Raw genomic sequence first — 12260 nt, forward strand, 5'->3', positions numbered from 1 at the left:
TTACAATAAAATGGTAATAAACATATTAGCCATAGTGGAAGAGCCACTGCTGGGTACCAGAGCAGCCATCCACACTGCTGATGCCAAGCACCGGCCCTGTTCTCAGTTAAATATCTTGAAGTTCAAATTTCCACTTAAATGCAGCATATCATTTTACTAAATTATGATGCACTTTTTGCTGAATTGTTGATTACGATTTAAAGAATGGGATTGGCTGGGTTTGGGTCTTATAAAGCGTTGCACTTTAATAAAATGATTATCTCACCGTGCTACCAATAATTTGTAAAGCCATTCTGTTTTACCTTGCGAAGACCTACTTAAAGAAAGTTGAGTCAGGTTGGCGAAGTTTTGTTGGCAATACTAAAGACGACGTCGATCTATTCGCTATGTACAGCTATTTCTTCAGAAGGTTGGAATGGCATAACAGCCTATCTGATTATATTTTATTGCAGCCTAAAAAGCTGAGATTTTGCTTCGCGTTTAGCTGCGATCAGTTGGGCGAAGTAAATGTGCACCCTCAGGGCTATACTCTGACTATCAAAATCATCGAGAATGTTTGAGAGTGAAAGATGTATTTCGCCCTGCATAGTTCAAACGGACACGATTTGAGAGCCTGGAGATCTTTCTTGAGATGGTCAGGCGGGAGGATGACACTTTCAAATTGCATTACATATCCACAGGGCTATGGCATAATCCGACCCTCCACACTTTTTTTAGGGATGCATACGTAAGCATCTATAATAAGTCTCCGCTGCAAACTGGTTACCGTTTGTTTCAGAAAGGTTATTTTTGTCATTTTTAACGCTTACAACTGTTATATAATAATATAGCCAGGCAGATTTGTTTTAAGTTCCTACATTTGAGGTCCTATTTCTTAAATCTTTCCCCGGAGAATTTAATGCGGCTCATAATGAGGAGTTTATGACTCTTATTAACTCACCTAGAAGCGTACGTTAAGGCAATTAGATCGACTGATCTTCAGTGAACAAGAAGACATCCTCAAGTTTTTGCTATCAAGTAATCAAAAAATACCGATCAAACTATACCATTCAAATATGTATTTTCGGGCAGGCAAATGAGCTTTAAGAACCAGTTATCATTCTGTTGTTAACTCTATATGGCCATACAGTCTTTCATCCGGGTTTGTCGCCTCCTTACTCCAAGTGACCCAAGAGCCGCGCCATTCATTCATTCATTGTTGTCCCCACTGCACAGTGCTGCTCTCATCACGCCCCCGCTGTAAGCTGGAAGTGGCAAGGGGGAGTTCCTCTGTGACGTCAGTGAGAGGCAGGGTACCGCCGGAGGGACCCGGTGGTGCTGCGGACGGGAGGGGCCTACTCCGTCTTTAGCTCACCCTGCACTGTGCTGCTGTCACTGCACCTGTCAAGGGTGCCACAGGACTCCTCGCAGAGGGCTGCTATTGCGCACGGAGGTCTCCGCGCGGACTTTCACTGTATGCCTGCTATCCAGAGCGCTGCACGGGCTTCACTGGACGTCTCCTGTCTGATAAAGGAGGTCTGCACATGGAGTTTACCTTCGACGCGCCAGACATGTCGCTGAGTCTGACACTTGCGCCTACACTTCAGTGCAGCCTGTCACTGTGTGCTGCCTGCTGCCCTGAACGGGCTGCGCGCGGGTAGGGCGTCCAGAGCCAGGAGCGTGCATTCACAAAGAGTGGACAGTGGAACCCGAAGACAGAATACAGAGGTAAGGCGCCTGTTGAATGCCTCGGGGTGGTGTATGCGCGAGGAGTGACATGCAGACGCGCGACATGCTGCGAGAGCAGCGTAAAAAGACGCTCTGCTAGAGGAGCGAGATATCCTGTGTGAGCGGCACCGACCGTCAGATATACACACACGTGGAGAGCCTGTGAGAGAGATACAAGGAGTTAGAGGCTGTGAGGGAAGCACGCATTGGCAACATGAGAGACAGCGGGAGACAGACAGGCTGTGAAGAGGAACACGTGGACAGGCTGCGAGATAAACATAAGTGGGCTGTGACAGAGAAGCACATAAAGCCAGCTTCTGACAGACACACATGAATAGGTTGTGAGACTGACTCAGTGAGAGACAGGCGGAGGGAGTGGCGCAGACAGCGAGAGACTGTGAAAGAGGCGGCGCATGGGCAGATTGCAAGTAAGGCTCTCACAGCAGGCTACGAGAAGATCTCACACAAGAAACAGTGGGTTTGAGTGAGAGTCGCGGGAATGTCAGTGAGCCACACAGCCATGGTGGTAGAGGGAATGTGACCCTCAAACGGCATTTTAGAGGGGCTAAGCATTGAGACGGACTGTGGGGAAAAGCACAAGTAGAGAGACAGGCTGTAAGAGAGGGTCAGAAGTAGACTGTGTGGTGGTCACAGACGGCGACCGACTGCGAGACCCCCACACAAACAGAGACCATGCAAGGCGGACGCACAGAGCCTGGCAAAGACAGACTGTCACTGTGAGACGGTTTGTGAAGGAAAAATGCGCTATGTACAGACAGAGTCAGTGAAACATACTCAGGCTTGTGAGAAAAACAGACATGCCGGGAGAGGTAGATGCGCACAGTAAGCGAGACAGGGCTTGTCACACGGTGTGTGAGAGGGGGCAGGTATAACCTGTGAGAGAGACCCCAGGAGATAGGTTCTGTTGATCTGCGTGTTCCTCTTCAGGCTGTCTCTGCTCCACGTGCTTCTTTCCTAGGCTGGCTGTCGTTGGTCTTTGTGCCTCATCGACAAAGAGGGGCGATTTCTCAGTTAAATTGGGACCGTTAGCAAGCTGAGAAAAAGAGGGGGGGAGAGGGGTGGGGGGCACGCGCATCAAGACAGATTGAGGTTTGAACAAACACTGAGACGGGTACAGTGAAAAAGGCAGCCGCAAACACGAGCAGAGACTGGCAGGACGTGAGAGAAGGAGAGAGAGAACAACATAAAGACAAGCACGTTAGCACGAACACAAGACAGGGTTCACATTAACTGACGTGTGCAGCGCACCGCTGAATTGAATTGATTTTTGACGGCAGTGCTGTACAGTGGGGCTGCGATGGATTCCGGCTCCGGATACTATTCTTATGCCAGAGACTGGCTCTGGGCCTTCAGTCGCCCAGGCTGTGCCCAGGGGTAGCGCCAAACACTGCGACGGTGTCCGTAGTATTAGGTGGCGCCAGCGCACAGTGTCTCCTGCACGGCACGGGATTCTGCTGCAGAGCTAAAGGGCTGCCTTGTATTCATTATGTCCCACCTCATTAACGACTAACTCTTCTGAGCCCAACACTCACAAGCGGATGCCAGACTGCACAGCTCATTAGGAGAACACCTATTTGAGTTGAGAGTATCAAAGAGTCAACATCTTGATATTGAGTCGTACTGTCAATGCCATTCCACGTTAATAGCAGCTACTCAAATGTTTCATTGGGGGGGATGCCTTCCTGGTTAGAACCCTGATTAAGATGAAGAGAAACTGTATTCAAAAGTGCAGTTGGAAGCCTGAGGACCGTTGTTCCTTTCTGAAAGTCTGCCAGCAAACTACAAGGCCATCACTAGTCTTGGAAGTTGCCAATTATTCTAAGGTTTCAGAATACGTTTTTAGTTGTACATTCCTTTTTGTGCAGCTTTTACCGACCCGTGCATTGGACACAATTGCTTTCTCTTCAAAACATTGACCTTCTACAGTATTCTGAATGAGATCTGACAATATTTTGCAGCATGGCATATGTTTCCCTAAACCTATTTACAAGTTTCATAGTAATGCCTCTTCCACTATGGAACATTTAGGTGCTGCGGCCTGCATGACTAGATTTGTACAATGTGTTCCTAAGTGAACATACAGTGCAGTTGTTTGTTCTTGGAGTATTAACACTTGAGCATCATGGTGTTTCCCTGTCATATTTGCTGCACAATCATATGTTTGTGCTCTCAGCTCTGACTGAGAAAGACCATGAATGATATACACCTTTATCAACTGTAGAAATTAATTTCAATCCTGGTTGTATTAACAGCTTGATACAGTCCTATAGATGCTTGTGTGGGTACAGGTCTTGGTCAGTGTAACAAATACAAAAGCTTTCTTGTTCTAGACCTGATGTATACTGTGTAGCATCAGGAATTACTGTATGTCTAGTTTTACAAAGTTGATGGAAAATTGCATCAGACATTAACTGTAGAACTTTATTTTTGGATGTCTGGGCTGAGATATTCTGCTCGATGTGCTGTAATAAACAGAGTCAAATAAGCTATATTCTATCTTTTTGGACTGAGAAACTGACAGGCATTACCATCACTGTCATCATGTCCCTGAAGTGCAAGGCTTTGTTTTGCCAGAAAAGCAAATATGACTTATTTTATTAAGACAAAACTATCCTTTTTGCTGTTGTTTTGGACTTGTGATAACTGTAGATTGAATGGGTGGCCTACTTTAAATTACACTAATTAAATCATTGCATATTAATAAGCAAGCCTCTTATGCTTTTTTAACCTACCTATTTCCTATTTCCAGTTAGGATAACTGATACTAAAACATGCTTTCTCTACATTCATAGAGGCTCAGATAAAATACATTGACTTAGCTTTATTAGCACAGTGAAAGCAAGGCATCCCTGTCACTCTGTCACTGTGTGTGGCCATGAGAAGCCTTGGAGCCTTACTTTGTGACTGTCTAACAATGATTTGAATTGCCAAGGTGCTCTTGCATGGTTGGTTTGGTGCAACTGTGCTTCCAAGTTTTTCCTTGCTATCCTGAAGACTGGTGGTTGCTGCAGAAGACATGTTACTGGAATTGTCTGCAGCACACAAAATGTTCCTGGGAGTGCAAACACTTGGGCCCATATTTATACATTTTTAGCGCCGCATTTGCGTCATTTTTTTGACGCAATAACGACGCAAACGTACAAAATACAATTATATTTTGCAAGTTTGCACTGTTTTTGCTTCAAAAAATGATGCAAACGCGATGCTAAAACAGCATAAATATGGGCCTTGGTATTTCTAAATTTGCTACCCATCCCCATATTGAATACCAGACTGCAGCTCAGGCTTTTCATCACAATGTTTCTGATTATTTTCCAGTTTATCTAAATATAGATTCTTTTAATTTGGACATTTATTTGCAAGAAATGTATAGCTGTTCATTCTAGGAAGTGAAAGAAAATGTGCCTAGCAATTGCAGTTTGGGTAAATTCAGTTCAATGAACTACATTTTGAAAGTTTTGTGTGGCAACTTGTGCTGCCACATTTAGTCAAGCCCTTAAGGTTAAATTGTCAGAACTTGACTGAGAATTTATGATAAATTGTGTGAATAAATCACAAGTTCAGATGACGTGGATTAGGAGGGTCTCTTGTACCTTAACTTATGCTTTTCACAATAAATACGACCATAAATAAGGCAGATCTACTGCCCTTGTCAAAACCTTTCATAATAAACCAATCAGACCTATTGCATCTGACAAAACCTTTCCCAATGAACTAATCCGGCGCCTAGGCATAATAACTGACTTCTGACATTAACTAACTCAGGTCAAATCTATTGAGTTTAAGCTTTCCCACAGGCAATTTTTAGGTTCACTGACATTTACCAATATTCATAAAAATACAGTTGGCAATACATTATAGAACCTCTATTAAAAAGGACTGTTAAGAACTGTCACAGTTAAAATCTTCTACAACTATGATTTGTCAAAGCGATAACCCACAGTGGACCCCCTGGTTAAAATGGTAATCTATCCGAATGTATGTCACAAAATACCTGTCTACAGGTTTTAACACAGTGTAATAACAGTCTACCTATAATGGCCTATTGGCTTTAGCACATGCTTGTCACAATACAGAAGGCGAGTCCACTACTTCTACCATAACGTTTCATAATAAATAGATAAGAACTGTATTCTCTGATATAACATTTCCCAAAAACATACAATCAGACCTATAGCATATACCATTGACTTGTTGCCATAACCTACTTCAGCCTACTGTATTATACAAAGGCATTGCCACAAGGTAATTATAAGACATACAGCTATAACACGAAATACATGTACAAAATAACAATTGGTAAAACAATGCACATTAACCCAAGAGGTACTGGCAAAGATTTTAACAGTGCAAATCTTCTGCCCTTGGGGTTTGCCAGAGGCTGACAAACACCATACAGTACTCAATGCTAATGCATGTAGCAAAATATCAGTTTACAGTCTTTAAACAGTGTAACAACAACCCACACTTAAAGGCATATTGGATCTAACATAGGATTTTCCTAATAAATAAGTCAGGTCTACTGCATTAGTCATAAAGTTTCAGAATACGAAGATCAGACCTATGTTGTCTGGCATAACATTTCCCATACAGTAAGGAATGTAGCCTTGGCTTGTAACCATACAAACTAAGGACTTCTGTATTACGTATCTGCATTACCACAAGGGGATTATAAGACATACAGTCATACAAATAAAAAATATTTATGAAATTAAAGTTGGTAAAAACAATATGCAATATATTAGGAGGCCTAACAAGGGAAATTAGAGTGACATTCTTCTACACCCCCCACCACCCCTTGTGTTTCGAGAGGGAATAGCCAACACCAAAACCCAGGCCAACTACATTAATCTGTGAGTTTCCATCTAACAAAATACTTCAATACAGGAATTAACACACTGTTAAACCAAAATACCTATAAAGCCCTATAGGCTTTTTGGATAACATCTTACAAATTAATATACATCCCCTACTTAGAATGTCCAGGGATTATCACAGAAAATATTAAACCCCTATAGTTTGTCAACATGATTAACCATTACCAAATCCATTGCCTCCTGCAGTCAAATACAAGATTTTATGAAACTAAATACTAATCTCCAAGCTTGACTCTAGTGCAAAAATAGTGCACTGTTAAATGCCTATTGGCTTTAACATATGTTTTCACAATAAATATGTCAGACCTTCTAGCCTTTATCATAACTTTCATGCTAGGTCAGGACTGTAGGCTTGATTTCTGGTTTGTTATCATAACCAAATCAGTCCTGCTGTGCTGAGCAAATGCTTTCCCATCATGCAAAAACAGGAATCAAGCACTCTTTTCCAGGGAACGTACACTAACTTCTAGTATCCAATCACTGTATCCAATCTCTGTACTGAATGCAATCAACTTGTGGGCAGAGCCAGTTCCCCTCTCCTCGAAATGCTTCTCTAAGCTATTTTTTGTTGATCAAATAAGGTGTGACAGCAGCTCCATTGTTAAATAAGTCCTAAAAGGCAGTTCAGGTATTCACCAGATAGGTACAAAAACACATTTTGTGCAGAAAAAGACATCGTCTGCAACAGAGGAAAAGTGTATTATAAGTGGATTTTTATGGAGGAATATTTGCCTTTTTTGCAGTTCAGTTGTTTTTGAGGCTTCGTCATGAACATAATTAACTCTGAATAAAACGTTTTTGCTCAAATAAAGATGATTACAGACTTCCAGAAGGCATCTTTACTCTTCTGTCCTTTGGACTTCTCTTTTACTATTTCTAAGGGTCTCGTTTATTCCCCTGACTCTTACTGGTAATCTATTTTACCCTTCAGATCCCCTGATAGATGGAAAGAGCGCTATATGGGGGTTATTACTCCATCTAATTATGAGATTTACGGGGAGTACTAACGCACCGGATACAACTCATTGCATTACCGCACATATTGTCCAACGGATTAGAGAAGGTGTAAAATGCATGCAGTATAGGGCTTGGAATCGGGAACTGGACCGATAATTTAAGCACCCACATGTTTTCCCTAATCATGGGCTTGGAATGTTATAATGACTAGTAAATGAGAACTTGAGGACAGAGAGTTGGGCAATACCATTCAGTATAGGCAACGTTAGCCCTAGGATCTCTCCATCCAAATACTGGCCACTTTATGATGATGACCTTAGTGTTTGTCTCTTTGCCATTTTGACCCTTCTGGGTGTCACTTGTAGACTCTGAGCGGTTCTTTTGGCACATTTTCTTTTTGTTGGTGTCTATTTTACTCATTCTAGTTTGTGAGTATCCTTTTACCATTTTTCGATCTATAACTCTTAATAAATACAGGGCATGTCTTAAAGTGCTCTGTGGACAATACAGAGGTATTTAAAATGGATCCATTACTTATTGGCAGGGCCACTGGAATTATGCGCTTGTGGGGTCCCGGTGTTTTTCGCATGATTATCAATTTGCTGCATTTGCCACACACTCCATCATCTGCTGCATAATCTGCAGATTTTAACAAAAAAGTTTGTTTCCAACTCAAACAGTTCAAAAGTTAACAAAAATGCAGAAACGTGTTGTCATGCAGTGGACGGCCCTTTGCAAATGTTGATTGGTCACCTTTCTGTTGATTATTGCTATGTTTGGGTGTTAAGCTGGTATTAATGATGTGCAACCAATGTCCAAGCAGTGTAAGCAAGTGTCACTAATGACAAAATAATGAAGTGATACTATGCCAAAATGTGGTCCACTACGTTGCATAATTTGCCTTTTCCTACCACATAATTTACTCAACACTGCCGCATAATTTGGCTGCCCCCTGTCACATGATTCCATGATCCCATGTGCCTGCCTTCAAAGAAGTGCAACATAAGTATTTTTCTTTCCACTCTTTTACCTTTTTTAGAGTCGAGCACGCGCAAGCGCTCTGGACCTTGTTGCAATCTCTCTTTGGGCTTCTAACCACACCTGTCACTATCATAAGTTTGTAGGCTTGCCTTTTAAAAATTGATTGATTCCAATATGTGAAAGGCATGCATATGTCATGCCTTTTCCGGTGTTTAGCCGTCCTCGAGTGCACTGGTAAACTACTGAAAACATACAAGGCTCCGTGTTTTCAGCTGGTTTCTGGACTACTTTATCTTTTCATTTCCTGCGCAGCGCGATCTCGCTGGGCAGAAGTCGAGCGCTTTGCATGACATCGACCCTGTTACATGGATAATTGCACTTTTGCTGTTTACATGGATAATATCACTTTTGCCGGTAACATCGATAATTGCACTTTTGCCGATAAGTTTTACTGCATGCGAACTTCTGTTTCTTTTTCTGTGTCTCATTCACGCTCACGGCGACTATCGGCTTGCATATGTGAAACTGTTTTACTTTTCATTATTAGTTTATGTGGCAAGAAAAGTCCAGTTAGGAGTTTACAACGCTAATAGCTCTAACGCAAGCAAACGCAAGTCCCGTTGCATTGCAAATGCTTGTTATTTTTAAGATTAATTTTGTTGTCTTAATTTGTGACCAAAACTAGGTAGAAAACATAGGACACAGAGCTCTGTCAGCCTGCAGCCCAGTAAAATCATCCCCCAAAAACATGACCCAACCCCTCCCCCACCAAACTCCTCTCCTCTATGCACTCATTACAGGAGATCGTATACATGCCATCATCTTGTGAGTTCAATATGCGGCCAGAATGTAAGGACCCTCCCCCTGTGACCTATCACCGGACAATCCGCTACCAGTTGGCTCCAAAATGTCCTGGGGCTGGGTAATCAATCCTTTTTAGGGTCGAGCCTGCGTTGCATGCGCTCGCGCATGCATATTGCAGCGAGACTCTTTTGTATTTAGAAAAGGGCTCGGAGCCCTGTCAACTTCACGTCTGTGTTTTTTATTGGTTCGTGGGCTTCCCTAATAAAATCTGCTTGCTTTCATTAGTCGAAGGCATGCATATGTCATGCCTTTTCCGGTGGCTAGCCCTCCTCGAGCGCAGCGACCAAGTACAGAAAACATGCGAGGCTCGCTGTTTTCCATCAGGCTCGTCGACTTTTTTTTCTCTAATTTACGAGCGGATCTCGCTTGGCAGAAGTCGAGTGCTTTACATACTTGATTTCACTTTTTCGGGTTATGTACATAAATGCACTTTTGCCCGATAGGTGAAAAGTCGGGTTAAGAGTTTACAATGCGATCAGCTCTAACATGAGCAAACGCGAGACCTGTTGCATTGTAAATGCTTGTTTATTTTTGAGTTATTCTTATGAGTTTAAACTACGTCTTCAGGTTACACAGACAGAAAGTCAATTACATATTGCCTTTGTGGCGATATTAATCATATTTTTCTATGATATGCATTGAAGATATAAAGAGTTTCTATACATGTTTTAAGTAAACCAGCATGTTAGGAAGTGCCTTTGTTGTTCTATTAAAGCTATATGCAATAGCTTAATGTCTTTTAAATTAAACATTTTTGTTTCAAGCATACAGGCAGCATGTTTTGACAGCTGCATGCTTTCTTTTTCTATCTTTTATTCTTGTTCTATCTTTTGATTTGTTTTAAATAAAAATACAATACATTTAACCATCACACCAGCTTACAAAGGCTCAACCATGGTGGACCCTGGCCCAGTGAGGGAACGGATGAAAGTGCCTTACTATGAAACCATCTTTACTACCCTGCCCTTCTTATTTTTATTATTTTAGGTCGACCTCAAGGCTTAAATCAATGAAACCACTGGCTAGCTAGCACTTGTGGTGCTTCTGCTTACAAAGATTTCAGCTCTGCTGGATTTGAGGTACACACATAGCATTCTCTATAATGGTGAGGAAGAAAGCTGATCCTGCTATGGCAATGGGACTGTCGGTTGGGGATATCCCTATTGAATATTAAAAGTACATGTTTAACCCTACCATCTTGCTCATTCAGTTCCCAATACATGGACCCCAAATGCCCACTGAAAGTATGGTGGGTGTAGTGTGATTTTGGCATGACACCAAGCACATTGACCGGGTGTGAATGCTGGATGCCCGCACAAAACATGACCATGCCCATAAAAAATGGCTCATATCCATTGACAAATAATTCCACAACTCAGAGTCAGTCTTGGTGGAAGTAACCCTGGCATGAAAGGCCATGAACTGTTTTTCCCCATTTTCTCTCCTCCTCCATTGGTGCTTAAGATGTCTGGCTTTGAGCTCTGAATACACTGACTGGCTGCTCATAGGAGCCTCCAAATATTTAAGCTCCACCCCTGCCCAGAATACCCATGGTGTCGCCTGAGAAAAAGCTCTCCCCTAACATGCTGACTGTTAGAAATTGTGTCTCTGGTTGGCAGTCTGTTTGCACTCTGTCCAAGCAAGGACTCTCATTCTAGTCAGAGTAAGGGAGATACACAGCTCAGATAACCACTGCTCACCCCCTTTGTAGCTTGGCACACGCAGTCAGGCTTATCTCAGAGGTAATGTGTAAATTATTTGCACCAACACACACAGTAATACAGTAAAAAACACACAACAGAAGGACTCCACGTCAGTTTAGAAAAATAGCCAATATTTATCTAAATAAATAAAAATGTATCTAAATCAAACAAGACAAAATGACAAAACATCCAACATACACAAGCAAAGATATGAATTTTTAAAGTAAAAGAGTGTTAATCCATAGTAATCAATGGATGTGTTGTTTTAGCACAAAGTACATTGTATGCGTCAAAAATAAAGCAGCACAGGCGAGCGTGCGTCGGAAAAACAAGCAATGCATTGATTTCTTACTCGCAAGTGATGCCGTGCGTCGATTCTTTCCCCGCTGGGCAAGCGATGCATTGATTCTTTCCTCCCAGGGAAGAGATGCGCTGATATCCAGACAAGCAGCCTTAGATCTGCACAGTGATGTTGTAGATTTTGACACCCAGGGACGATGCGTGGAAAATCCGGACGCACAGCAGCGATGAATCTGCGCTGATTTGGCGATGGGCTCTGGGCACCTCTAGTGCACTTGACTAGGGACTTACTAGTAAATCAAAATATGCCGCCAATCACGGATAATCAATCATAATCACAATTTACACAGGAAACACTTGCACTTTAGCACTGGTCAGCAGTGGTAAAATGTCCAGAGTACCAAAAACCAGCAAACACAAAGTCCAGCACACAGTTAAAAAAAAACAGGAAGCAGAGGCAAAAAGACAGGGGAAACCACACCAAGGTTGCCAGGTCTAACACTGACCATTCAAATTTAAAGCATGGTCTACTTCTGATTGGAAGCTAGTTCATTTTTCAACACTCTGGACATCATTGGTGCTACAATAGGGGTGTGAGGTTCTGCAACAACCCCCCAAAAAAATAAAGCTGGAGTTTGGAAGGTGATAGAGCAATACAAATACATTTACATTTTGTTTTTATCTTGTCATATTTGCTGTGTGTTCAAAGGCAGGTCACATGTCAGACTAGCCTTCTGACTAATTGCAGCTTACTCCTTTAACATGGAGATTGGTGTTTTCTCTCCTCCAATCTCCGACTGTAAATTGAGACAATTTTGTAAAGTGAACTATGTGACAATCTTGCTGGGGT

General features: G+C 42.2%; 1 protein-coding gene across 2 annotated transcripts in view; it reads left to right on the top strand.

The window, feature by feature from the left end:
* The first annotated feature begins 1319 nt into the window (after positions 1 to 1319).
* LOC138259783 (probable G-protein coupled receptor 132) overlaps positions 1320 to 12260 on the top strand; it is a 156159-nt gene continuing 145218 nt past the window's right edge. Inside the window, exon 1 of one of the 2 annotated variants that reach the window (XM_069207668.1) lies at positions 1320 to 1707. The gene's annotated coding sequence lies outside the window, so the exon portion shown is untranslated. The remainder of the gene's footprint in view (positions 1708 to 12260) is intronic. The other variant, XM_069207669.1, reaches the window with a different exon arrangement.

Source organism: Pleurodeles waltl, chromosome 9 (assembly GCF_031143425.1).
Source record: "Pleurodeles waltl isolate 20211129_DDA chromosome 9, aPleWal1.hap1.20221129, whole genome shotgun sequence".
Lineage (NCBI taxonomy): Eukaryota > Metazoa > Chordata > Amphibia > Caudata > Salamandridae > Pleurodeles > Pleurodeles waltl.